The following is a 27,434-nucleotide window of genomic DNA, read 5'->3' as shown; positions in this document are numbered from 1 at the left end:
AGATAGCTGGTTCTGCAAATTTCTTTGCAAAAAAAAAAAAAAAATCGATGGGCAAACTTTTCCATTGCGCCGTTTCCTCCAGTTTGAGGTTCAAATTGTGACTTCTGCTTAGTCAAGCAGCGACACGTGATTTACAGTCTGAAGCCTGTGCGTTTCATTACTTTACTGGAAGTACTAGGAATTATTTTCACTGGTTGTCAGTCTTTATTTTTGTCTGTGATACACAGTGGGATAAATGTGAAAGGAAGTCAAAGTAGGAGCCATTCTTTTCCCAGGAGATCATAAATTGCTGAGAGTTTGGGTGCCAGCTCTGTCTTTTAAACTTTTACATCCCCTGAACAGTGGCAGGATAAGAAGCTTATGGAAGTTTCCTGATGGGAGAGACTGACTGAGGGGGAAACTGGGTCTTGTTCTGATGGGCGGGGTCATGCTCAGCAAATCTTTAATCTTTTTGGGCTCCAAAATCACTGCAGATGGTGACTGCAGCCATGAAATTAAAGGACACTTGCTGCTTGGAAGAAAAGTTATGACCAACCTAGACAGCATATTGAAAAGCAGTGATATTACTTTGCCAACAAAGTTCTGTCTAGTCAAAGCTATGGTTTTTCCAGTGGTCATGTATGGATGTAAGAGTTGGACTATAAAGAAAGTTGAGCGCTGAAGAATTGGTGCTGTTGAACTGTGGTGTTGGAGAAGACTCTTGAGAGTCGCTTGGACTGCAAGGAGATCCAACCAGTTCATCCTAAAGGATCAGTCCTGAGTGTTCATTGGAAGGACTGATGCTGAAGCTGAAACTCCAATTCTTTGGCCACCTGATGTGAGGAACTGACTCATTGGAAAAGACCCTGATGCTGGGAAAAATTTAAGGTCGGCAGAGAAGGAGATGACAGAGGATGAGATGGTTGGCTGGCATCACCGACTCAATGGACATGAATAAGTTTGAGCAAGCTTGGGGAGTTGGTGATGGACAGGGAGGCCTGGTTGCTGCAGTCCATGGGGTTGCAAAGTCAGACATGACTGAGTGGCGGAACTGAACTGAACTGAACTGCACAGTAGGAGACAGTCATATGCCACTGCTGAACACTTGAAATGCAGCTGGGACAATTGAGGTGGTCATCAAGTAAAAAATACAAGACTTTGAAGATTTGGTGTGAAAAAAGAGTGTAAAAAGTTTCATTGTTAATTTTTATATTGATTACACCCCAGACAGTTACTGTCCTGGACTCTTTACTTGCTAAGCCGTGTGCGACTCTTTTGTGACCCCATGGGTATAGCCTGCCAGGCTCTTCTGTCCGTGGGGGATTCTCCAGGCAAGAATACTGGAGTGGGTTGCCATGCCCTCCTCCAAGGGATCTTCGTGACCCAGGGATCAACCTGTGTCTCCTGCCTTGCAGGTGGAATCTTTACCACCAGGGATTAGCTTAAATAAAATATATTATTAAAGCTCATTTCACTTTCTTCTTTTTTTGTTTTTTACATTTTTAATGCAGTTTCTAGAACCTTTTAAGTGGCAAGTGTAGCTCACATTATGTTTCCTTTATTGATTCCCTTCACTGAGTAGATCTGAAGACCAAGAAAATGGCATTTTCCCTTCCTAAACTGGTTCATGACAAAAAGATGACCTTAATTCATACTGACTACATCTGTTAAGCTTGAAAACAAACTGCTAGTTATCTCAATACCCCAAATAAGGTATTTCAGAATCTGCTCTACTTTTAATCTCATTTAACTTGGGTTGGGAGCAGAGGGCTCAGAGGGGAGAAAAGGCAGCAAACAGAAGAAGGACCGACAGGATCCTTAGCAAGCTAAGTTCACTAGGAAATTAAGATTTTTTTTTTTTTCCAGTTGCACCACATGGCCTGCAGGAAAGGCAAGATTCCTAACCACTGGAACACTGGGGAATTCCTGAAACTAAGATATTTTTTAATCATCAGACTATCTTGCATTGTATAGACAAATGATACACTTAATTTAGGTAAAGGTGAGCGATAAAGTGAAAGATTCCCCAAGATTATTTATAAACAGTATATTTATAAACAAATTATAAATAATATATACTCACATGCACCAGATCCAGCAAATACAACATCCTCCTCTTGGGGGGTAACTAACATGGATCTGTGCATTGACTAAAGGTAAAGTGCGAGTCTTACAAGACCCATGACAGTCCGCCCCGGGTCACAGAGGGGGCTCTGTGTCTCTTGCTAAAGCTCTAGTGTGAAGCTCAAGAGGGACAGAACGCAGGAGCCACTGGAGAGGCCTTTCCACTAGAGCTCAGAGAGGATTTCCCTCTGTGCAGAGGAAGAGGACACAGGCTCCTACTTGAATTATAGGTTCACCATCTTTTGGGCTTCCCAGTCGGCACTAGCAGTAAACAACCTGCCTGCCAGGCAGGAGACGCAGGTTCAATCTCTGGGTCTGGAAGACCCCCTGGGGAAGGAAATGGCAACCCACTCCAGTATTTTTGCCTGGAGAATCCCATGGACAGAGGAGCCTGGTGGGCTTCAGTCCATGGGGTCACAAAGAGTCAAACACGACCGAAACGACTTAGCATGCACGCACGCACAGTACTTTACCCACAATCTCAAGTAAATTCCAGAAAACCAAAAGATTTTCAGAATTCATTTGAAGGTGAAAGCCGATATGAACTGACATGAGGCCATTCTCTGTCCTTTTTATCTCAGTTACTGTGATGAACATACAGAAATGACACGTGTGCTGGTGTGTTGGGCCGTGAGCCGCTGCCCCAGCCTCCTCGGGATGTTACCCTGCAGCACATCTGAAATAGATTACCTTCGTGAAGCCCCAAATGTCTGGAATTTGGAAACACATCTGACCCCGTGAATTTTAAAGAAGGGACTGTGAGCCTATCTGTGGGCACCACAGCCCAGAAGGAAGACAGCCCAGAGCGTTCCGTACCTGGGTGTTCTCCGGACCTGGGCACTTACCCCAGGGTTACTTTTCCTGTCTGTGCTTTAGTTAATCCTGCCAATGGAAAGGACACTTGGTGGATAACCACGATGGCCAGATATGCTTCGGACACCCCAGGGTAATGTGCGTGTTCTGTTTCTGATGGGAGCCAGTCTTTGCAAGTCTATATGAAATGACAGTAAATGAAATTTACCTTCTCTAAACTTACTAAAACAGAGAAAGGATTTGAAGGATCTTTTTTTAGTATAACTGCAAAGAGAAAAAGCATCCTGTGAGTTAGGAGAAGAGACTGGTGTGTGACATGTTGTGTTCTTGTTAAGATTATACATTCCTCTCAGAAACCATGCAGCATTCTAATCTACTGAGAGAGCTTGATTGTTCTCAAATTTCCTATGAAGAATTATGATTTTAATTCATTTTCATGAAAGATTTTAAGGATTGGAATGAACATTGGCAACAAAAATATAATCAAATCTGCTTTACCTTAACCAGGGATTCCCCCCGCCCCCCTTAATCCTACCCTGTTTCTTTAACAACACTTCTAATTATCTGGCTTTGGTGAAAGCATTTATGGTTTCTTTCTTGGAAACATTTCCTCAGGGACTATTCATATCCCACTGCAGATGGAAGTCACATATTTGTTAATGTTTACTGCCTTTGGACCTAAATTTCATTTTGCATGAAGTCAGAACATGAGAAAACTAATCAAAAAATTATACTTTTTTTTTTTTAAAGAAATCTTTCCGTTTCTTTCTCCCTGGAAGTGTAAATATGTAAATCTATATATAGCTTGCACTATGCAATGATTGCAGTCATATATCTGTCAAATTACTATTTGTTTGCTCTTGAGTATCACTGCTTTAGTATAAACTCAGAAGTCTGGGATCGTCAGCCTAGGTAACATACGAGACACTACGTGCCGTTCAAACCCTGTGTCCCTCGAGGAAGTCCTACACACCAGCCCACTGCGTTTCCTCCACCTTCCCACCTGCATGGATCATCTTAGTTGTGCCGTGAAAATCCAGACAAGGGTACCTACTGACAAGGCCACTCTGCAACCCCAGGAAGGCAACACCTGAGTGCAGCCCTACTGACAGCAGGCCTGTAGGGATGCTGAGACCCCCACTCACGCTCCTTTCCTGGAAGCTCCTCTGTCTTTGGACAGGTTGGTCTCTGTTGCCCCGTGGAGCTACCATGGGAGCAGGAGTCTTGCTCTGCTTCTCCCATCTCCCAGTTTTTATGCCAGCCGCAAATTTGAGCACAGCTTCAGGAAAAAGTTCACCTGCCCATGGCCTAGAGGTATAGTATCTCACACCAGCCCGCGTGTGCCTTTTCTGGCTCAGCACCGCACCCTTGATGTCTTGGAGTTGCTCAATAAATATTTGTTACATTGATCACTGAAGGAAAGTACTTTAAGCCACAAGCCTGAGTATTTAATCCTTCCTCTTTTTCCTTTGTGTTTATATCCAATCACCAAATTACAGCCCCCAAACCCACTGAACGTATCTCAAAACCATCCTGCCTCCTAAGGACTGCAGTGTCAGTCTCCTGGCTTAGTCCTCAGCTGGGGAAGAAATTCTCAGCGCCTCTAGCATCCTAGACTGAATGAAGCCATGCATCTCAGGCACACTTTTAGCGAGTGTCTTCTCTTAGACTGCGGTCCGCAGAGCAGGAGCGAACTCTGTCCGGGGGCTGCCGCGTGCTCTGTACCCGGCATCAAGATCAGCACGTGCTAAATACTCAGATGTGTTACCAGCTATTATCTTAGAGCAGCGACAGTGATCCTTGTCATTCCAGTGGAAGATGCCTGCTAATTAGATTTTGAATGAAATGCAATCTTACCAGTGACACTCATGTCATGACTCATGTAACAGTTGTAACTCTGGTTTGACAACGGATTTGGAATTTGGTAAAAACCAACAAGAAGTTTTCTGTATCATTTAGCTAGCTATATGGATTTGATAATAAAGAGCATTCTATATTTTATTATATTCAAATTGTGTTATTCTTTTTTATCTGTTGTAAACATATATTTACATTCACATACCTATAAACACCTAGACAGCATATTAAAAAGCAGAGACATTACTTTGCCAACAAAGGTCCATCTAGTCAAGGCTATGGTTTTTCCAGTAGTCATGTATGGTTGTGAGATTTGGACTATAAAGAAAGCTGAGCACCAAAGAATTGATGCTTTTAAACTGTGGTGCTGGAGAAGACTCTTGAGAGTCCCTTGGACTGCAAGGAGATCCAACCAGTCCATCCTAAGGAGATCAGTCGTGGGTGTTCCTTGGAAGGACTGATACTAAAGTTGAAACTCCAATATTTTGGCCACCTGATGCGAAGAACTGACTCTTTTGAAAAAACCCTGATAATTGGGAAAGATTTAAGGCAGGAGGAGAAGGGGATGACAGAGGATGAGATGGTTGGATGGCATCACCAACTCAATGGACATGAGTCTGGGTGGACTCCGGGAGTTGGTGATGGACAGGGAGGCCTGGCATGCTGTGGTTCATGAGGTCGCAGAGTCGGACATGACTGAGCGACTGAACTGAACTGATACTGACCTATAAACACATTTTTATTTTCAGGGCTGGTTGTTAAATATTTACCGATATGCTACTGTTTGTGGTGGTTTTATCAGAAATGAATTTTGCCGATTAAAAAGCTTGCTGGACATGACCTTGATGGATAGAAAATGCTACATCCTTGTCCTTTTTAATCTGCACTTACATGATTCCTGTAAATGTAGTCATGTCATGATTACATGATTCCTGCGCCTGTTGTAACAAAGGACCACAGAATGTGTGTCTGAAGACAACAGGCCTTCATCTCCCACAATTCTGGAGGCTAGAAGTCTGGGACCAAGGTGTCAGCAGGGCCCCGCTCCCTCTGAGGCTCAGGGACGAGTCCTTCCTTTGCTCTTCCGGCTCCTGGGGGCACCTGTTGGTCCCTGGGGCTCCGAGGCTTGGAGATGCATCTCTGCCTCTGTCGTCACATGTGTGTCCCCTCCCCCCGAGTGCCCCACATCCTCTTCTTTTGAGGACACCATCTGTGCTGGACTAAGGACCCCTTCACCTCAGTGTGACCTCACCCTGACTATTTGTGCCTGCAATGACCCTATCTCCAGTAGGTCACACACTGGGGGTTAGAACGTCCACATCTTTTGAGGGGACACGACTCAACTCATGACAATTACTAACAAAGAAAAGAGTTAGGTAAGGTTCCTTATGAGATCTTACTTAGTCAACTCTGTTTGTTGTCGTTCAGTCGCTAAGTTGTGTCCGACTCTTGGCACTGCAGCACGCCAGTCTTCCCTGTCCTTCACTATCTCCTAGAGCTTGCTCAAACTCATGTCCGTTTAGTCAATGATGCCATCCAACCATCTCATCCTCTGTCGTCCCCTTGTCTTGCCTTCAGTCTTTCCCAGCATCAGGGTTTCTTCCAATGAGCTGACCTGCATCAGGTGGCCACAGTATCGGAGCTTCAGCTTTAGCATCAGTCCTTCCGATGAATATTCAAGGTTGATTTCCTCTAGGACTGACGGATCTCTTTGCTGCTCACCTTTGATTTCAATTACAATGAGGCCCAGGAAACTCTGCCTACCCTCCCTTTCCCTCCTGCCCTTCCTGCTTTCCCAGGGAATGTGATTCTGAGTACTGAGGTGATCTCCGCATGATAACGGTTTGGAGTCACAGTTCTACCTGTTGGCGGAAGTGCTTCCAGGGTGGACACTCGAATCAAGCTCATGTGCAGGCTTTCTGACCAGCAGACCTGAGTTCAAATTCTAGGTCTTATGAATTCTGTGACCTTGGGAATGTTACTTCAACCTCTTTGGACATCAGTTTCTCATCTGTAAATGGGAATACTACTTTCTATTTAATAGCACTGTTATGAGGATTTTATGGGATAAAAGACTATGCCTGACATGTAGTAAGGGCTCAATTAAAGCACCTTCCCAACCCAGGGATCGAACCCAGGTTGGCTGGGTTGGGAAGATCCCCTGGAGAAGGGAAAGCCTACCCACTCCAGGATTCTGGCCTGGAGAATTCCATGGACTGTACAGTCCATGGGGTTGCAAAGAGTTGGACACGACTGAGTGACTTTCACTTTCACTTATTATTACTATTGTTTGTTGCTGTTGCATTACTGGATAAATCCCAGACCAAGAGTCAACATTGTTTTAAATAATTGTTTTTCACATGTCGAAGCGTCTGCTACAGGTCGGTTACCCCGGAAGCCAGCACTGAGGTGGAGATTCACATGCCGGACTTACTGGATTCATGTACTGGAATTACTCTCAGAATCGCATGGGAAAATCAATGCGGCAGAGCCAGAGTGGGAACGTGAGGGCCCCGCGGCCTCAGCCAGTCCTCCAGACCGGGCAGGAGCAGTGTGGACTCTGAGGCTACAGCAGCCCCAGCTGGAGCGAGGGGACTGGACCCTTACACTCCCACAGCATCCGGTCACTAGATACGGGCTGCCCCACGCAGGCAGCGGGACCTGGGCTAAGGCTGCCCCCGCAGAGGCTGGTGGTCCGGGGAGGGAGCACCTGGAACTGCCCGACAGTGCTCTCAGCTTGGGGCTGAGCTCGTCTGTCCCAGACGGGAGGGGCCGACGGACGGGGCTGGGGACCTGGGTCGGGCACCACACGCCCCTAGTGTCCAGTGGATGTGAGATATTTCTCCCCGGCCCCCACAAAGAAGCAGACTTCATAAATAAGTAATTGCACGACCACTTCTGCGAATCTTCCTTCATAAACCCAAGGTGCTGAATTCTCAGGTCCTTTCTCCAGACTTGCTTACCTTAGGTGAAACAGGCTCTAATGGAAGGAAGACTGTCCTTGTCACAGAGGCAGGTCACCCGAGTGCTAAACCCTCAGCAAGCTCTGCTCAGCTCAGAGTGCAAGCAAGCCCCCCACCCCACCCCCCGTACCCCCACCACGTAAAGGCTGTAACAGCCTGTGGGCTGGGGTGCCTGGGGGTGGGAAGCAAGAAGAACCCTATCACCTCAGCAATCCCAGTCCTCTCCCCACCTTAAGTCCACTGTTCCTTTATCCAGAAAGTCTGGGCTCCCAAGGTCGCCATGATGACTTTAGTTTATACCTTGCACTCTAAAAAATCAAAAGTAATATGAAGGACCAGAGATGAGACCACTCTTGTCCTAATCCGGCATCTGACTCAGCCTGGCTGCATCTAACTGTTGGCACCATGGGTCAGCTCCCCACCTGGCGTCCATCTGGCCTTTCTCTGTCTTGACTTGGGACACACGGCTCCTTCTTTGCATGACCCTCTTCTTTCTTGACCCCTGTCCAGCTCCTGGCTGGCAGCTCCACAGGACCATCGGCCTTAGCTGAAGATCTTTGGTGTTCAGTGTTTGTCTTGTTTTGACTGCTGCTAACCCAGTGTTTTGGGGCTTCCCTGGTGGCTCAGTGGTAAAGAATCCACCTGCCAATGTAAGAAATGCAGGTTCAATCTCTGGATGGGGAAGATCCCCTGCAAAAGGGAAGGGCAACCCAGTCCAGTGTCCTTGCTCAGGAAATCCCATGGACAGAGGAGCCTGGTGGCCTACAGTCCATGGGGTCACAAGAGTTGGGCATGACTTAGTGACTACATGACAACAACAACCCAGTGTTCTTAGCTGCTCCCTTATTCTTCTGGATCTTACTTACATCTCTTCTGAGATACAGCGACCAGTGGAGAAGCCTTCTCCTATGGACCCGACCTCCCTGCTCCTCAGGTGTGAGGACAGTGCCCTGGGTCCAGGTTTGGTGGGAGACACAGCAGCTCTCCTAGCTAAGTAAGAGCCTGTTAGTTTTGAGCGAGGATGGCAGGATGGGGTGGTGGAGAGAGAGCTGGACCGGGAGCCAGTCCTGGTGGTAGGAACCTGCACTGCCAGTGCTCCAAGAAGCTTACTGATTGTATCATCATAAAGGGGACGAAAGCCCAGAGGAAAGCAGCTTACCTCAGTCACAGAGCTACCTAGTGGCAGAACTTGTATGGAATTCTGAGCCTGGAGGCTGGTCTCCTGGTCTCTGCTCATAAGCAGCGTAAACTCAGCAAACACGTGTATCTGAGCCTCACCTTCCTTATCTTCCAACAGAAGACACGGCTTCCCTAGTGGCTCAATGGTAAAGAATCTGACTGCAATGCAGGAGTCTTGGGTTTGATCCCTGGGTGGGGAAGATCCCCTGGAGGAGGGCATGGCAACTCACTCCAGTATTCTTGCCTGAACAATCCCCATGGACAGAGGAGTCTGTTGGGCTACAGTCCATGGGGTCACAGGGAGTCAGACACGACTGAGCAGCTAACACTAGTGGCTAGCAGTCACCTCAGATAGGATCAGTGAGACCAAACACGACCATGGAAGTAGAAAGGGTTTATAGAGTCTAAGTGCAATGTAATGTGAAGCCTCTCATTTGCCTTTTTGACAGGCTATGCTGCTGCTGCTGCTGCTAAGTCGCTGCAGTCGTGTCCGACTCTGTGCAACCCCATAGACGGAAGCCCACCAGATTCCCCCTTCCCTGGGATTCTCCAGGCAAGAACACTGCAGTGGGTTTCCATTTCCTTCTCCAGTGTGTGAAAGTGAAAAGTGAAAGTGAAGTCACTCAGTCATGTCCAACTCTTTAAGACCCCAGGGACTGCAGCCTACCAGGCTGCTCCATCCATGGAATTTTCCAGGCAAGAGCACTGGAGTGGGGTGCCATTGCCTTCTCCGTTTGACAGGCTATAGATAGCTCCATACCTTAACTTTCTGGTGCTTATTTTTTGAGGCAGAAGTTTACATGTATAAGTTACAGGAAGAGACTAACACACATATCACTCACCTAAGATTAGACTTAACTTACCTACTTGGGCAAGCACTTAACCAATCAAGTTATCTAAGATTTTGAAGAGTAGTAAACTTTGCTGCATTTTTCATGATTAATCTAATTTTTTTCTCACAATCTATAAAGTGAATTCAATGAAATTATACATACACAACTGATTTTTTTAAAGGCTATATTCCATTTATAGTTTTGCAATGTTGGCTCTACTCCCTGTGCTGTACAAGGCATCCTTGTAGCTTATTTATTTCACACGGAGCAGTTTGAACCTCTTAATGCTCCACCCCTGTGCTGCCCTCCTCCCCCCACCCCCACTATAACCGCTAGTTTATTCTCGATCTCTGTGAGTTTATTTCTATTTTATTGTATTCACTAGTTGGTTGTATTGTTTAGATTCTGCACATGTGATATCATACGGTATTTGTCTTTCTCAGTCCAACTTATTTCACTTAGGAAAATGCCCTCCACGTTCATTCATGCTGTTGCAAATGGCAAAATTCCATTGTTCTTTTTATGGCTGAGTAGCATTCCATTGTGTATATGTGCCACATCTTCTTTACTCGTTCACCTGTTGACGGATACAGAGGCTGCTTCCGTACCTTGAAGGTGCTGTGCTTAGTCGCTCAGTCGTGTCCAACTCTTTGTGACCCCATGGACTGTGGCCCGGCAGCTCTGCTGTCCATGGGGATTCTCCAGGCAAGAACGCTGGAGTGGGTTGCCATTTCCTCCTCCAGGGGAACTTCCCGACCCAGGGATCGAACCCAGGTCTTCCATACCTTGGTTATTGTAAATAATGCTACTGTGAACACTGGCGTGCATGCACCTTTTCAAATGAGTGCTGCTGCTTTTCTGAGACACACCCAGGAGTGGGGCTGCTGGATCGCTCTATCCTCAGCTTTTCTGAGAAACCTCCATGTTGTTCCCCACAGTGTCTGTGTGCACATTCCCAACGTACAGCTTATTTTGGGCTCCAATAATTTGTAGAACTAGGGAAGGAAAAGGAAGTAGCCAGAATGAAAAGCGTGTCTCACACTTCTTCAACATTTTAAACAGCAAAGTGGAGCAGAGGAAAAGAGTGCTTGGTTTGGACAGGGGGGAGTGGACGTAAGTAGGGTGGGTTTACGTAATGGGGGTCACTGCTCGCCGACAGGCCACCGCCGCATTAGCAAAGGAAAATGATACCATTCCAGCCTCACCAGGTGGCTGTGAAGTCAAGCAAGAGAATGTAGCTGAAGGAGCTTTGTAAACTCTAAAGCAGACCCAAGCTTGTGCTCAAGGCAGTTCAGGTTCCGAGGACACCGCTGGCCCATACACGCTTTCCCATTGTTTACCTGCCTGCTAACCTTCCCCTGGACTGCAAGGAGATCCAACCAGTCCAGCCTAAAGGAGATCCATCCTGGGTGTTCATTGGAAGGACTGATGGTGAAGCCGAAACTCCAATACATTGGCCACCTGATGCGAAAAGCTGACTCATTGGAAAAGACCCTGATGCTGGGAGGGATTGAGGGCAGGAGGAGAAGGGGACGACAGAGGATGAGATGGCTGGATGGCACTGTCGACTGAATGGACATGAATTTGGGTAAACCTGAGGAGTTGTTGATGGACAGGGAGGCCTGGCACACTGCAGTTCATGGGGTCACAAAGAGTCGGACACGACTGAGCGACTGAAATGACTGACTGAACCTTTTTAGAAAGGCGGTTTTGTACGGAACCTGCATTTCTGTCTCTTCTTGGCAGCCCTGGACTGACATTCCCGGGAGCAGGAGCATCAGGGCAGCTCACCTGCCATGGAGACTAGCTGACCGCTGCCGCTCCCCACTGGGCCGCCTCTTGTCTTTTATCCCATTGGAATGTTTCTTGTAATAGAGTGAAGAGATAGTGAAGCATTTCTTAGATTCAAGTCTTCATCAAAAGTTAGAAAAAGACAGACAGAGGGTTGCAAGGCTCGGAAAAATGAGAAGAAGCACCTTTCTTTGCTGAAGCTTATGTTTACATGTTTTCTATGAAACAAGTCTATCTGTGTTCAAAGCACGTCCTAAGATGCCTTTATGAAACAAGCCCAGCCTGAATATCGTGACCTGACTCCACATGTCAGACAATGGTAGCGATACTATGTCAGCATCTCCTCATCTACTATTTCTCCTGCCCTTTCTACTTAGCAGGATAGGAACTGCTTTTACAATCATTGCATCCTTTTGTAACCCTGAAGCCCTTTATCACAACATTTTGCAGTGTTACATAATCAGTTTCAAGGTAGTTGCTCAGTCATGTCTGACTCTTTGTGACCCCATGACTGTAGCCCACCAGGTTCCTCTGTCCATGGGATTCTCCAGGCAAGAATACTGGAGTGGGTTGTCATTCCCATCTCCAGGGGATCTTCCCAACCCAGGGATAGAACCGGAGTCTTCCTCATTGGCAAACAGATTCTTTACTGTCTGAGCCACTTAGCATAGTGGTATATAATAAGTTCCAAGTTTCTCCAATTTAAGTATGAATGCCTTACTTTTTTTTTCTTTTACCTTTTTTTTTTTTTTTTAATTATTTTGGCCTCACTGCACAGCATGTGGGATCTTAGCTCTCTAACCAGTGCCCCCTGAAGTAGAAGCTTTGAGTCCTAACCATGGACCACCAGGGAGATTCCTGAATTGCTTACTTTTAATCTCCCACATTTCCAGCCTTAGGTTCCAGTTCACGTTAGGAAATATGAATTTAACGACCTGAAGGACAGACAGATGTCCGCCATCTGCTGTAGGAAGTCACTCGTGCAAGACGTAAAAACTGATTCAGAGTCTGAGATCAATTATAAAGTCCAGAGGCCAGTCTGCCCGCATTTCCTCCTGATTAGCCTTGAGTACTTTCCTTGCAGGTCATGTGTTCCACCTTTACTTAATGGCATTTAAACACATTCCCAAACACCCAGGCTAGAAATGTGGTTATCTAGGGTCCTCTTTCTGCTGTACCTTCCACATTAATTTAGCTGCTACCTGCCATGAGTTCTATTCTGAAATGTCTCTGGAGTCTGTCACATTTTCCATCCTCACTGTCAAATATCATTGCAATAATTTTTAAACTTTTCTTTTTCTTGTCTTTTCCCTGGTTCCAGGCATTTTTGTGGTAAGACTCCTCGCTATAAGCAGTTTTGCTGTACAACTAATTGGCCATAAGACAAATTTGATGCAAAAGAGAAGGCCATAATAAAAAAGATTAAAAGGACATAGTGAAATATGAAAAATTAAAAACAAAAATTTTAAAGACTTTATTATGAAAATATAAAATTATGAAAAGTATTTGAATACATTTAAAATATATAGATTCAAGGTTATAGCTGAATTGGGGGTATATCTTAGAGAAAGCAATGACTCTTTCTCAAATTTGATCATTAAGGATTCAGGATCTAGTGTTAGACATAATTTCTTTACCAAATAAAAAAATCTGCTGCAAGTCTCTCCAGATTTATTTTTCTGGGCTCCAAAATCCCTGTGGATGGTGATTGCAGCCATGAAATTAAAAGATGCTTGCTCCTTGGAAGGAAAGTTATTACCAGCCTAGGCAACATATTAAAAAGCAGAGACATTACTTTGCCAACAAAGGTCCGTCTAGTCAAGGCTATGGTTTTTCCAGTAGTCGTATATGGATGTGAGAGTTGGACTATAAAGAAAGCTGAGTGCCAAAGAACTGATGCTTTTGAACTGTGGTGTTGGAGAAGACTCTTGAGAGTCCCTTGGACTGCAAGGAGATCCAACCAGTCCATCCTAAAGGAAATCAGTCCTGGGTGTTCACTGGAGGGACTGATGTTGAAGCTGAAACTCCAGTACTTTGGCCACCTGATGCAGAGAGCTGACTCATTTGAAAAGACCCTGATGCTGGGGAAGATTGAGAGCAGGAGAAGGGGACGACAGAGGATGAGATGGTTGGATGGCATCACCGACACAATGGACATGGGTTTGAGTGAACTCTGGGAGATGGTGATGGACAGGGAGGCCTGGTGTGCTGCGGTTCATGGGGTCACAAAGAGTCAGACATGACTGAGCGACTGAACTGAACTGAACTGAAAACAAATGGGGACACTGCTGTTTCTCATCAGCACACGGAGCATATATAACTGCTGGAACATATCCGGGCTACACTGGAATGCTGAGTCACCTACCCAGTCTATGTCATGGTTGTTTAGTCGCTAAGTCATGTCTGACTCTTTTGTGACCCCATGGGATGGAGGCCCCTCCATCCATGGGGTTCTCCAGGCAAGAATACTTGAGTGGGTTGCCATGCCCTCCTCCAGGGGAATCTTCCTGACCCAGGGTTTGAACCCACATTTCCTGCATTGGCAGTTAGATTCTTTATCACTGAGCCACCTGGGAAGCCCCGTTTCCCTAAATCATGTAAGTCATATTCTGTGCCAAATACCAAAATTCCATCTACATCACATTCTACATTATCAAATAGCAAAAAAGTTCATATTTTCCAGAAATTTACACTCATCGGGAATCACATAACCCTCTTTCTTCTGAGTGAGGAGGAGGACCTTGGTTTTTCTTTTGCCTCCAACTTCTAATATTGTTACTGTTGATAAATTTTGTAAAAAGCAGAGGAGAGAACAGGCAGGTCTATCTAAATTGGCCACAGAATCAGTCAGTCTTGAAGACCGTTGTGAATTACCAGTCAAATCCTTTATATCATCTTTCATGGCACTGCAATCAAACTGTGAACCAGTTGCTTTATTTTTTAGAGCAAAATTGTCCTACAGCCAGTTCGCAACACTGCCTGCAGCAGAGATGCTTATGGTGAAAATATCAGATGTGCTTTCCCCCACCCCACTGCATTCTCTATGTCGAATACATATTTACATACAAACAAACGGTATAAACACCTCTCTAGTTCCTGTGATCTTCTATCATCTGATCAAGTTCAAAGTTCTTACCACAGCACCTTCAAGAGCTGGGCCCTTGTTTATTCCTTCAACCTCAATTTTTATATTGCCTGTGCCCGTGCTCTGTCATGTCCAACTCTTTGCAACACCGTGGACTGTAGACCGCCAGGCTCCTCTGTCCTTGGGATTTCCCAGCAAGAATAACTGGAATGGGTTGCCATTTTCTTCTCCAGGGGATCTTCCCAGCTCAGGGACAGAACCCAGGTCTCCTGCATTGGCAGGCGAATTTTGATACTATCATACTGTATTCAGACCCCACTCAATTCATTCATGATTTTCTCAAATTTTTATTGAACATCTATGATATGCTGAGTGTTCTCGTAGGTTCTGAAGACACAGCAGTGAACACAACAAACAAAAACACCCAGTCTTCTGGAGTGTCTATTCTGGGGATGGGTCAGAGCTGGCAGACAATAAACTAAACAGGTAGAATATAGAGTGTTTGAAAGTTATATGTGATATGAGAAAATAAAAAATAGGAGGATGGGGTGTAAGAGGAGAGATGGCAATTTCGTGTAAGAGGATTAGGGTCATTGACTACAAACTGGAGGGAGAGAAGGGTGCCTGGGGGGAGCTGGAGGGGAGTGGACAGGGGGAAGTCGAGGTGGGGAGGAGAGATGGGGGAGAGCGTCAGAGCACTCAGGGTCTTGGGCGGCCACACGAGGACTTCATCGTTTACCCAGTGAAATGAGAGTCACCGGGGTGGTCTGAGCTGTCTCAACATGACCTGTCTTAGCATATACACGGATCGATCATCCACTTCACTCCGCCGAGAACAGACTGAAGGCTCTGCCGCAGTCCATGTGTCACAAAGAGTCAGACACAACTTAACGACCAAACAACAACAAAACCTGCGGTAGATGATGGTGACTTGGATGAGTCTGGAAGCAACACAGCTGGTAAGATGTGATAGGGTTCTATCCCTGATCCTTTCAGTGGAGCCAAAAGGATTTGCTGAGAATCTGGAGATGGGGTACGGAGAGGATTCAGTAGAGACACCGAGATATGTCCACGGGATCCCAAAGAGTCAGACATGACTGAGTGATGAGCACAACAGGTGTGAGACGCTCCCTAGGGGCCTTGTTGCAGGGGCCCCCCTCACACAGGAATAGGGCCGTTCTCATCTTCGAAGCTGACCTCATTCTCCGTGTTCACATGGATTCTGCACTTGTTTAAACGCACTTCCTTTCTGGCCTCTACTGTACCTCTTATTGCGTTGCATTGTAATTATCGTTCTCTTTTCTCTTCCTTTCATCTCGCTATCCTGCTACTCATCCTCAGCATAATTCCTGATACAAAATAAACAATCAGAAAAAGTCCATCGGATAATTCAAGTCTCTCGGGGCCACAGTCTCCTATGTTCAGTTGTTAGATTTCTTGATACACACTGCTATTTTTTCTCTCCCACAAAAAGAGCTATTTGGCACACATCGTTTTAATCGATGTGAATTAAATTCTACATTTCTTGGCATGCTTTTTTTCATATTCCCTTGGGCATGTGATGTATCAAGCATGAGTAATATCTGGCACACAGAATCTCTAATACCTTCCTTGCAATGATCGAGTTCTTGAGAAAGGGACTATTTGGACAGGGAATGCCCCAGTTCCTTGAAAATGGTGCTGACGAGGAGACATGGCAGTATAAACAATGAGCAATAGATTTGGTTTGGGGGCCCTCAAAGCCTTATGCATGGAAAATTGGAACCATTGCGTAGTATCTTTTTAGCAGCCAGTGAGTCAGTAATGATAGCTTGGCCTCTGAATATTGGATGCATTTATTATGTCTTCCTTTAGTGTTTGGCATATTTTGAAAGGAACATAAAGTAAAAAACTCATTTTAACAAATTCCACCCCACACCTCAAAGACTCAAGTTTTGGGAAAAGCAGTTGCTTATGGAGATAAATTTGGAGACGGAAATGGCAACCCACTCCAGTGTTCTTGCCTGGAAGATGCCCTGGAGAAGGGAAAAGGCTACCCATTCCAGTATTCTCGCCTGGTGGGCTGCCGTCTATGGGGTCGCACAGAGTCGGGCACGACTGACGTGACTTAGCAGCACCCCATACCTCTCCACCTTTACCAGCCCACCAGTCCTTCTCTGCATTTCCTGTTTTGTCAGAACTTAGCCTTAACATATGTTTATGTCTATTCTTCTTCTTTATTTATTTATTTTTTTACATGAATGGGCCCCTGCTGCATTATTTTTTCTATCACATGGGTCAGGAAGATCTGCTGGGAAAGGATAGGCTGCCCACTTCAGTATTCCTGGGCTTCCCTGGTGGCTCAGTTGGTAAAGAATCCGCCTGCAATGCGGGAGACCTGGGTTCGGTCCCTGGGTTGGGAAGATCCCCTGGAGAAGGGGAAAGGCTACCCATTCCAGTATTCTCACCTGGAGAATTCCATGGACTATACAGTCCATGGGGTCTCAAAGAGTCAGACACAACTGAGTGACTTTCACTTCACTGCATTATTTTTTCTGTCACATAGTTTTATTTAAGAAGCACAAGCTGGAATCAGGATTGCCGGGAGAAATATCTATAACCTCAGATATGCAGATGACACCACCCTTATGGCAGAAAGTGAAGAAGAACTAAAAAGTCTCTTGATGAAAGTTAAAGAGGAGAGTGAAAAAGTCAGCTTAAAACTCAACAGTCAGAAAACGAAGATCATGGTATCTGGTCCCATCACTTCATGGGAAACAGTGAAAACAGTGTCAGACTTTATTTTGGGGGGCTCCAAAATCACTGCAGATGGTGACTGCAGCCATGAAATTAAAAGACGCTTACTCCTTGGAAGGAAAGTTATGACCAACCTAGATAGCATATTCAAAAGCAAAGACATTATTTTGCCAACAAAGGGCCATCTAGTCAAGGCTATGGTTTTTCCTGTGGTCATGTATGGATGTGAGAGTTGGACTGTGAAGAAGCCTGAGCGCCGAAGAATTGATGCTTTTTTTTTTTTCAATTTTATTTTATTTTTAAACTTTACAATATTGTATTGGTTTTGCCAAATATCGAAATGAATCCGCCACAGGTATACATGTGTTCCCCATCCTGAACCCTCCTCCTTCCTCCCTCCCCATACCATCCTTCAGAGGCTCGAGACTGAGCTAAATGCCTCACCGGCTCCCGGCACCATCCCATGCTTTTGAACTGTGGTGTTGGAGAAGACTCTTGAGAGTCCCTCGGACTGCAAGGAGATCCAACCAGTCCATTCTGAAGGAGATCAGCCCTGGGATTTCTTTGGAGGGAATGATGCTAAAGCTGAAACTCCAGTACTTTGGCCACCTCATGGGAAGAGTTGACTCATTGGAAAAGACTCTGATGCTGGGAGGGATTGGGGGCAGGAGGAGAAGGGGACGACAGAGGATGAGATGGCTGGATGGCATCACTGACTCGATGGATGTGAGTCTGGGTGAACTCCAGGAGTTGGTGATGGACAGGGAGGCCTGGCATGCTGAGATTCATGGGGTCGCAAAGAGTCGGACACGACTGAGCGACTGAACTGAACTGATATACATATACATCATTATTGTTAAGTACAGTATGTATTTGTATACATATATATTACTCTATGTATTTTTATGCATATGTATATATAGGTATATATGTGTATATATACACAAAGCTGTTCATATATAGGCTCCATGCTAATTATCTGTAGGATACTTTTTAAAGGGCATTTGCTGTTATGATTTTTGATGTATAACTGACAAGTCTGAGAAACCCAGCAGGATACACTGGTGTCCACAAACACAGGCTGTGCAAAATTTAATCAAGTCCCAGTTTCCATTATCAAAGCCTCATTAACCAAGCCATCCACGCTCATTTTGCAATTGTTGGCTGGCCAAAAAAGCAAGTAGCAGATGTCGACCTTGCAGAGGTTCACTTAATAGAGCTGAGCTTGATTCAGACTCAATCGCTGCTCCCTGGTCGTCAGAGGGGCCAGCAGGACCACAGAGGTGACATCACGTGTACACTGCCAGCTCCACGCTCAGGCCTGACTCACACCTTTGCCCTGAAAGGCTCTGCTGTGGGTTTGCTCCAGGGTGGAGCAGGGATGTGACTCACCCGATGACTCAGCCCCCACTGCGCCCCCAGACCTGCTGATGGAACTTCCATGCGAGGAGTTAATTCCGTCCCACCCTGCTCACCAGCAAATTGGTAAAGAGCCACAGCCTAGGATGGCCTTTCACTGGGCAGAATGCAGCTCATCCCTGCGAGTCTCCATCCCCACCACCCACTAACCCCACTACCCAGCTCCCTAATGGCACTTTAAACGCAGAGGGGTCATTTAAGTATAATCCATCAAGCCTGGATGTGTAATATTGTGACTACAGATTTCAGCTTAGTCTGTGTGCTTAATTGCGTGTGCTGTGTTTGCTAAGTTGCTTCACTCATGTCCAACTCTGAAACTCCATGGACTGTAGCCCGCCTGGCTCCTCCGTCCATGGGATTCTCCAGGCAAGAATACTGGACAGGGTTGCCATGCCCTTCTCCAGGGGATCTTCCCGACCCAGGGATCAAACCGGAGTCTCTTACATCTCCTGCATTGGCAGGCGGGTTCTTTACCACTAGCACCACCTGGAAGCCCCATGTGCTTAATTAGAGGGATACGATTTATCTGTAGATAAATCCACCAGCCTGAGTGCAGTTTGAGCCTCTTTGCTTCTCAGCAGGAAGACAGTAGCTTCGCACAGTCTGGCGTAGAGCAGACTTCAGGTTTTGGGGTGGGTTCTTTGTCCTCTGCTAAAGCCCCACACTGCTCCCTGCCCCTCCAGAGTCACTTCTTCGTGCGCTCTGGTTGACAGGGTTATGAACGGTACGAGATAAATTCTGTGCTGCCAATTGCTGGTCCTTGGGATTCTTTTGCTTTCTCCCTTCTTTCAGGAGATGCTGCTGTTTCTCCCCAAATTGTCCTTTTCTCCTCAAGTTCCTTGTGGAGTCGGCATCTGCATTAAATCAGTGTCTGGTCTGTGTTTGTTCAGACCTTTCTGTCTCGCCAGAGACTTTTCTGGGACTGGCTCTTTTTGTGGTGGGAGAGGCTACTTCTCTGCCATTCAGGAAACTTCATTAGTAGGCTAGGAAAGACCAGCTTTTAGGTGCAATCATCAGAGAGCGTTTTCCCTACACGCCCACACCCACATTGAAATGGGCCCTCTCTATGTCAAATACCATTTCTGCAATTTAAAAGTCATGTGAGACTGGCAGGAGGGTCCTCTCAGCACCTTCCCTCCTGAATCTGGCGCTGCATCCTGGCCTGTGGTTTGGGGTATTAGCAAATAGAGCTGACATGCTTGAGGAGAAGTGAAACAGGAGGAAGCATGCTTCTTTCCCCATCTGGGTAGCATGTTGTTGCAGGTGGGGCTGGAAGAAGATGGCTCTGATCCTCTCCCTCGGGTGATGCTCATTCTGAGCCACGGCTTTAATTTTCCTTTTCTAAATTCTTCCCAGTTGGCCAGTGAAAAGCACAATACCATTTGCAGGAATCATTTTTTTAAATTTCATCCCCACTTCTTCAATCCACCCTTTGAAAGTGCAGCTTGTCAAAGAGAAGCAAGGGCACAGCCGTGCTGTATCCCAGCACACAGTAACACTTGCCGCCGCATGGAAGCTCAGTTTAGGGGAAGAAGGTCTGAGTAGGAGCCTGGATCGCAGGAGGAGACCCCACTGCGGCCTGGAGGAGGTGAGCTAGCCTCTCCTGCCCACCCCCCCGCCCCCAAGGCACATCTTGAAACGGAGCAGTACCCTGCAGTTCTTGCCCCCCATGTTTTCCACCTGCCTTTTGTCTGTGGAAACATGTTAGCCAAAGAATACGTTTAATCAGAGAAGTGCGAACAGGCAAAAACAAAGGAAAACAGTCAAAGGAGACCAAATAATAACTGTACTCATTAAGCAAAGTCAAGGACATTTAGTTCCTTCTCAAGGACCACAGATAACATTCTGAGCTGTATCCTGTGAGCTGTCATAGATGCTGAACACATGGAAGAAGCTAACTACATGATGACTGCACTGTAGCCGTGACATCAGCGGCCACAATTCCAAGAACTGGCCTCAAGGAAATGGGAACAAACTGGCCCCGGAACTGAAGATTAACTGTACGTAAGACCATTAAGATGACGCTGATCAAACCATTGGGGACCAATTTTAAGATGACTGGCAGAGCTCACCATGCTGTTTCGGCATGTAGCCCCCTCCCTCCGTCTATAAAAACCTCTTGTCCACCGATCGTCAGCGGGAGGAGTCGGCCTTTGAACAGGCATCCGTCCTACCCCCCTCCACACCGGTTGCTAGCATCCAAAATAAAACAAAAGTTCCTTCCCACCAATCTGGCCTCTTTAATGGCTTTTGAGTGGCGAGCAGCTGGACCGCCCTTTCAGTTACTATCTGAAGGCAGAAAGCCAGCTCGGACCTCCCAGCCCCTTCTAGCCTACAATCCAAGCACTTAGTTAATTTGTGATTACACTCATCCTCCCAAGAAAAAGAAAGAAGCACACATAAGTGATTATCCAAGTCCCAAGAGGTGCAGAAGATTACACTAATGGAAAATCTGCTCTAAGTCAATGATGTAACCAGACCAGATGACCGTCCAAGCCCAAGGATTCCTGGAGTACACGGCTCTCACTCAGAAACGACGGCTGGAGAGAGGGAGTGTGAGCTCGTGTCCAGCGTGCTCAGCACAGCGCAGGAAACAGAGGCACCGAGAGGTGAGAGCTGCTGACAGAAGTGACACTTGTGTTGTTCACTGTCTGTAGAAACTCCTGGTGATGTCATAGTCACGTATGTTGTCTGTCTGTGTGGTTTCCACGGAGCAAACAGGAGCATGCTGCTGCTGCTGCTAAGTTGCTTCAGTCGTGTCCGACTCTTCGTGACCCCATGGACTGCAGCCCACCAGGCTCCTCCATCCATGGGATTTTCTAGGCAAGAGTACTGGAGTGGGGTGCCATTGCCTTCTCTGAGACAGGAGCATACTTTGAATTTAATGTTATATTGTATCTTTCCATGAAAGATGCCTCATTTGAGCTCCTGGACCATGGTCTATCAGATCAGATCAGATCAGTCACTCAGTCGTGTCCGACTCTCTGCAACCCCATGAATCACAGCACACCAGGCCTCCCTGTCCATCACTGTCCATCGAGTCAGTGATGCCATCCAGCCATCTCATCCTCTGTCGTCCCCTTCTCCTCCTGCCCCCAATCCCTCCCAGCATCAGAGTCTTTTCCAGTGAGTCAACTCTTCGCATGAGGTGGCCAAAGTACTGGAGTTTCAGCTTTAGCATCATTCCTTCCAAAGAAATCCCAGGGCTGATCTCCTTCAGAATGGACTGGTTGGATCTCCTTGCAGTCCAAGGGGCTCTCAAGAGTCTTCTCCAACACCACCCACAGTTCAAAAGCATCAATTCTTCGGCGCTCAGCCTTCTTCACAGTCCAACTCTCACATCCATACATGACCACAGGAAAAACCATAGCCTTGACTAGACGGACCTTTGTTGGCAAAGTAATGTCTCTGCTTTTGAATATGCTATCTAGGTTGGTCATAACTTTCCTTCCAAGGAGTAAGCGTCTCCATCTGCAGTGATTTTGGAGCCCAGAAAAATAAAGTCTGACACTGTTTCCACTGTTTCCCCATCTATTTCCCATGAAGTGATGGGACCGGATGCCATGATCTTTGTTTTCTGAATGTTGAGCTTTAAGCCAACTTTTTCACTCTCCACTTTCACTTTCATCAAGAGGCTTTTTAGTTCCTAATTTTACTACAAATAAAAAGTTTAGCATCATGCTTACTCGGGAGAACTGAACAGTCTAGTAAGAAGAGTATGGACTTCATTCAGGTCTTTCTGGAGTTCTTCCTGGCTACAGGAAGTCAGGACCTCGTAATTAGACGGTGCCACCTTGGAAGCAGAGACATGTTCCGGAATCCTGGGATGTTACCTGGCATGGAAAGCTCTGTTTGTGCTTCTGCCTGAGATGCCTGACCAAATCCACTGGTCACTCTTGACCGGGTAGCTGCTCTGCAACCTCAAAGGATATGAAAGGCTTGTCTTGGGTGGTGCCTCAACCCAAAGGTGTAGAGCCCTGAATCTGATGCTAACTCTTCCGAAGCACAGTTCTTTCCATCTTGTTTGTGACTCCCCATCTGCCCAGCACTGCCTTGCTGCCGCCTCCCTGCCAAGGTGACCTGCCAACTTCAGGCTCAGCCCTGAGAGGATGCAAGCCCACCAGCATCACAGCTGGCGGTCTACTCAGAGCTCCACACTCAAGCGAGTGGGCTCTGGAGCTGGTGTGCTGCCCCGGGTCCACAGCGTGGGCTGCAAGGGGCAGAGCTGATGCTTCTAGAATGCTCGGGGAGTGAGGGTCCCCCACTTCAGTCCTCATCCAGGGTGAGCCCGTCTGTCCTGCTTTGTCCTGGGGGGTCCCTTCAGTCAGCTGAGCCCATCACCTCTCACCCAATACCTGCTCGTCTCTTCTCCCAGGTGGGAACCATCCCTGTGAGAGCTCTTACCTCCCAGGTGTCTGTCCTTTACCCCCAAGGCTGGTCCTTGAACCGACCTGGATAAACTCCCTGATTCTGAAAACCCTGGCTTCCTCGTGGCCCCAGGAGCTCCCCAAGGCAGACCCCATTCTGGGTTAAACTGCTGAACTTGTGAGTCAGGCCTGCCCAGCAGCTCTGCGTGGTCTGACCCCAGCATCTCCCAGCCCTCTGCCCTCACTCCAGGCCCCTCGGCCTTCCTCCTCGTCCCACAGGGACCTGTTAACCTCAACCCCAATTCTGGTCCTTTGTAGGAGCTGAGCCTCTGCGCTTGTGCTCTCCCCTCTAATTTCACCTGAGTTGCTCCTTCTTAGGAGAAGGCAACGGCACCACACTCCAGTGCTCTTGCCTGGAAAATCCCATGGACAGAGGAGCCTGGTAGGCTGCAGTCCATGGGGTCGCTAAGAGTCGGACACGACTGAGCGACTTCACTTTCACTTTTCACTTTCACGCATTGGAGAAGGAAATGGCATCCCACTCCAGTGTTCTTGCCTGGAGAGTCCCAGGGACAGGGGAGCCTGGTGGGCTGCCATCTATGGGGTTGCACAGAGTCGGACACGACTGAAGCGACTTAGCAGCAGCAGCAGCTCCTTCTTATCAAGCACATCTCAGCTCACATGTCGCTTTTTCATAAAGACCTTCCCTGATGACCCGTCTCTGTCTCATCCTTCTTTTCAAGATCTCTCCAGAGTCTTTACCACTCACTGACGTGCTCATATTTATCTTCATTATCCTGTGTGTCTTTGTCTGTCTCTGGTCCTACAATTTAAGCTCCGTGAGAGCAGGACCTCACTTGCTCAGCCTCTGCTGCGTCTCAGCACCTGGGACATCTCTCGGTCTGTGGAGCCGCTCAGCTAATGCTTAGACAATGCATGAGTAATAACTTCTTCCACACATGGTTAAAATTCTCCCTTCTCACTTTTAAAACTTGATTTATTTTAAATTTGATTTTATAAAATACATTTATTTTATAAAATTTTATTTTATAAAATAAAATAAGTTTTATTTTAAAACTTTATTGTGAATAAAGCAAAATCACTTTCCAAGGCATTCTCCATTATCTCTCTGCCCTCTCCCCCATCTTTCCCTTGGCTGGGCCCAAGGCCCCGTGCACAGGCAGAGCTGGCACAGAGACCTGGGTGGGGGAGCTGGGCAGTCAGGCGGAGGCACTGCTGGACCAGTGGGTGGGGCGCCAGGCTGGGTGCCAGGCTGGGTGCAAAAGGCTGTGAGACTGAGTCCTACCCCCTGTGAGGGCAGTAATGGGTGACAAACTGGATTAGCTTGAACCGTGAGAGAAAGAAACTCCACGGCCCCCCTGGAATGAGAGGATTAGTTGAAAACTGTTTGCAAGAGGGCTAGAAAGCCAGGCTGCCCTTAGGAAGTAGTGGCTCTGAGAAGAACCCCTCTCAGATCTCACGTGGATGCTCCAAACACACAGCCCACACACCCAGGACCATAGTGACCATCAGTTCACACGCCCAGGACCATAGTGACCATCAGCTGACATGCCCAGGACCATAGTGACCATCAGTTCACACGCCCAGGACCATGGTGACCATCAGTTCACACACCCAGGACCATAGTGACCATCAGTTCACACAACCAGGACCATAGTGACCATCAGCTGACACGCCCAGGACCATAGTGACCATCAGCTGACACGCCCAGGACCATGGTGACCATCAGTCCACATGCCCAGGACCAAACTGACCATCAGCCCACACGCCCAGGACCATAGTGACCATCAGTCCACACACCCAGGACCGTAGTGACCATCAGCCCACATGCCCAGGACAGTAGTGACCCTGGTCTGCAGTAGAGAGTAAAGTGTAGACAGTGCACAGAGTGTCAAGGAAACTAGATTCAGGAGCCTTCAGATGAAATCTAATGCATCTACTATTCAATATAATTCTGACTCCTAACAATGATATAAACTTTGCATCCTCTGGGACATTTTCTTTACGTTATCTTGCTTAATCCTATAGCAACCTCACATAGGAAGCAGAGCAAATAATACCATCCTCACTGTTGAGTAAATGGAAACTCTGAGTGGTTACGAAATTGACCAGTGTCATACATGTCATCAGGCTCTTACAGGCTCAGTAGGCTCAACTGAATCCGAGAAACTGCTCTCTCTAAGTGTTCACTTTGAGTAACTTATATTAACCCCAAGTCCTTTCCATAAAGTTGTAATTATTTATTTTATAAAAAAATCTTAATTTATCAAAAGAATATGATACGACTTATTTAAACAGCAAAGTCCTCTCGAGGTACACTAAAATAGTTTAAAACATCTTTCCTGATGTATGAAACTGGTGCATTTAAATGATCAGATTTATTGTGTGAATTAAATAAGCAAACTGGACGATGTAAGGAATTCCCAGAAATCAACAAGAAAAGGCAAACAAAATAAAAACGGACCAAACATTTTACTAGCTGAGTCATGGAGAAGGAAGCCCGGAAGCCAAGCAAACATCTGCTTGAGAAGCAAAGCTAGCCCCCCTCTCCACATCCTCCTGGACTCGCAGCTGCCCACAGGGACCATGGTTCCCTGGCCGTGCCGTCTAAGGATGCGGCGAGATTTTGCCAGTGGAAGGTTCGCAGAAGGAATCTGTGCAGTTTCTGCCTTGTTTGCCAATAAGAAAATTGCTTTCCCAGAAATTCTCTAATTTTTTCCCCAAAGTCAGTATGTGGCAACTGCCCAACTTCAGCCACTGGGACGAAGAGGATGACCTAAGTGATGGCAATGTGACAACAGGGAGGACCCCTGACTAAGCATGGGGCAGGGCCCCCAACACACCAGCCTGACCACCCATGCAAGGTGGCGATGCAAGAGAGAAGAACTGGAGCAGCTCAACTTCACCCTGAATAATACAAAGTTCCACCCAACGAGTGGTCTGGGAAATTCAGATTGAAAGCAGATGCCATCTCATACCCTAAAGTTACCAACATTTTAAAAGTTCGATGATACTAAATATTGGCAAGACTCTGGGAAATAGGAAACCCACGTATAGTTCTGCCAGGAGCATAAATTGGTACAACCATTCAGAACACCATTTGTCAATATTACTGATGTGGAAAATGACCACCTCTACAGCCTTCACTTCCCTTCTAGGGACAGTAAACTTACATATGGAGAACATCGCTGCGGCAGTTCCAGCCTCACTTTCATTAGCAAAATTGAGAACAGTCTGAAAGTCTAGGGATAAGGGATGGATAAGTTGTGATACTTTCACACAGTTGAGCACAATCGACTTTAAATTGGATACACTGCATCCACGTGCGCCAGCATGAATAAATTTCAAAACCATGGAACACTGAAGAGAAAAACAGTTGAAGAATATGTACAGTGTGATAGCACTTGGTGAAACAGAGTATGCAAAGCATAACAGAGTATTGCTTTGACTACATGTTTGTGGTAAGAATATAAAAGTGTGATGGAAGAATACTTACCAGATTCTTGATGTGGTTGTCTCTGGAGAAGGAAGGTAAGATGGATCTGTGGAGAGAAACAAGGAGGTTTCAACATTGTTCACAGTGTTTTATTTCTTGTGTGAAAAGACGTCATGCAAAAATAAAATTTGAACTTTTAAATAACATAAAAATTAAAATTCTACATCTAATTTTCAGGATTATGCTTTTTGCACAAAGCATCCTGCACGTGTGTCTTCCTGGTGATGAAAAAATAGAGTGTCTCTCAGGAACAGCCACCCAGAGGTCAGGTTTTATCTGGCTTTTGAGAACACCTGGTTCATTTGGGCTGGGAGAAAACTCTGGGCCTTCTGCTTAGTGCATCACTCAGCAGCTAGTGTCCTTAAATCATACATGACATTCCCTATGCAATAGGAGGGCTTCCCGGGTCGCTCAGCTGGTAGAGAATTTGCCTACAATGCAGAAGACCCTGGTTTGATTCCTGGGTCGGGAAGATCCCCTGGAGAAGGGATAGGCTACCCACTCCTGTATTCTTGGGCTTCCCTGGTGGTTATGCATGGATGTGAAACTTGGACCATAAAGAAAGCTGAGCACCAAAGAACTGATGCTTTTGAACTGTGGTGTTGGAGAAGACTCTTGAGAGTCCCTTGGACTGTAAGAAGATCAAACAGTCAATCCTAAAGGCAATCAACCCTTAATATTCATTGGAAGGACTGATGCTAAAGCTGAAACTCCAATACTTTGGCCACCTGATTCAAAGAGCTGACTCATTAGAAATGACCCTAATGCTGG

This window comes from Bos javanicus, chromosome 27, assembly GCF_032452875.1.
Source record: "Bos javanicus breed banteng chromosome 27, ARS-OSU_banteng_1.0, whole genome shotgun sequence".
Lineage (NCBI taxonomy): Eukaryota > Metazoa > Chordata > Mammalia > Artiodactyla > Bovidae > Bos > Bos javanicus.
Note: the sequence above shows the minus strand (reverse complement) of the source record.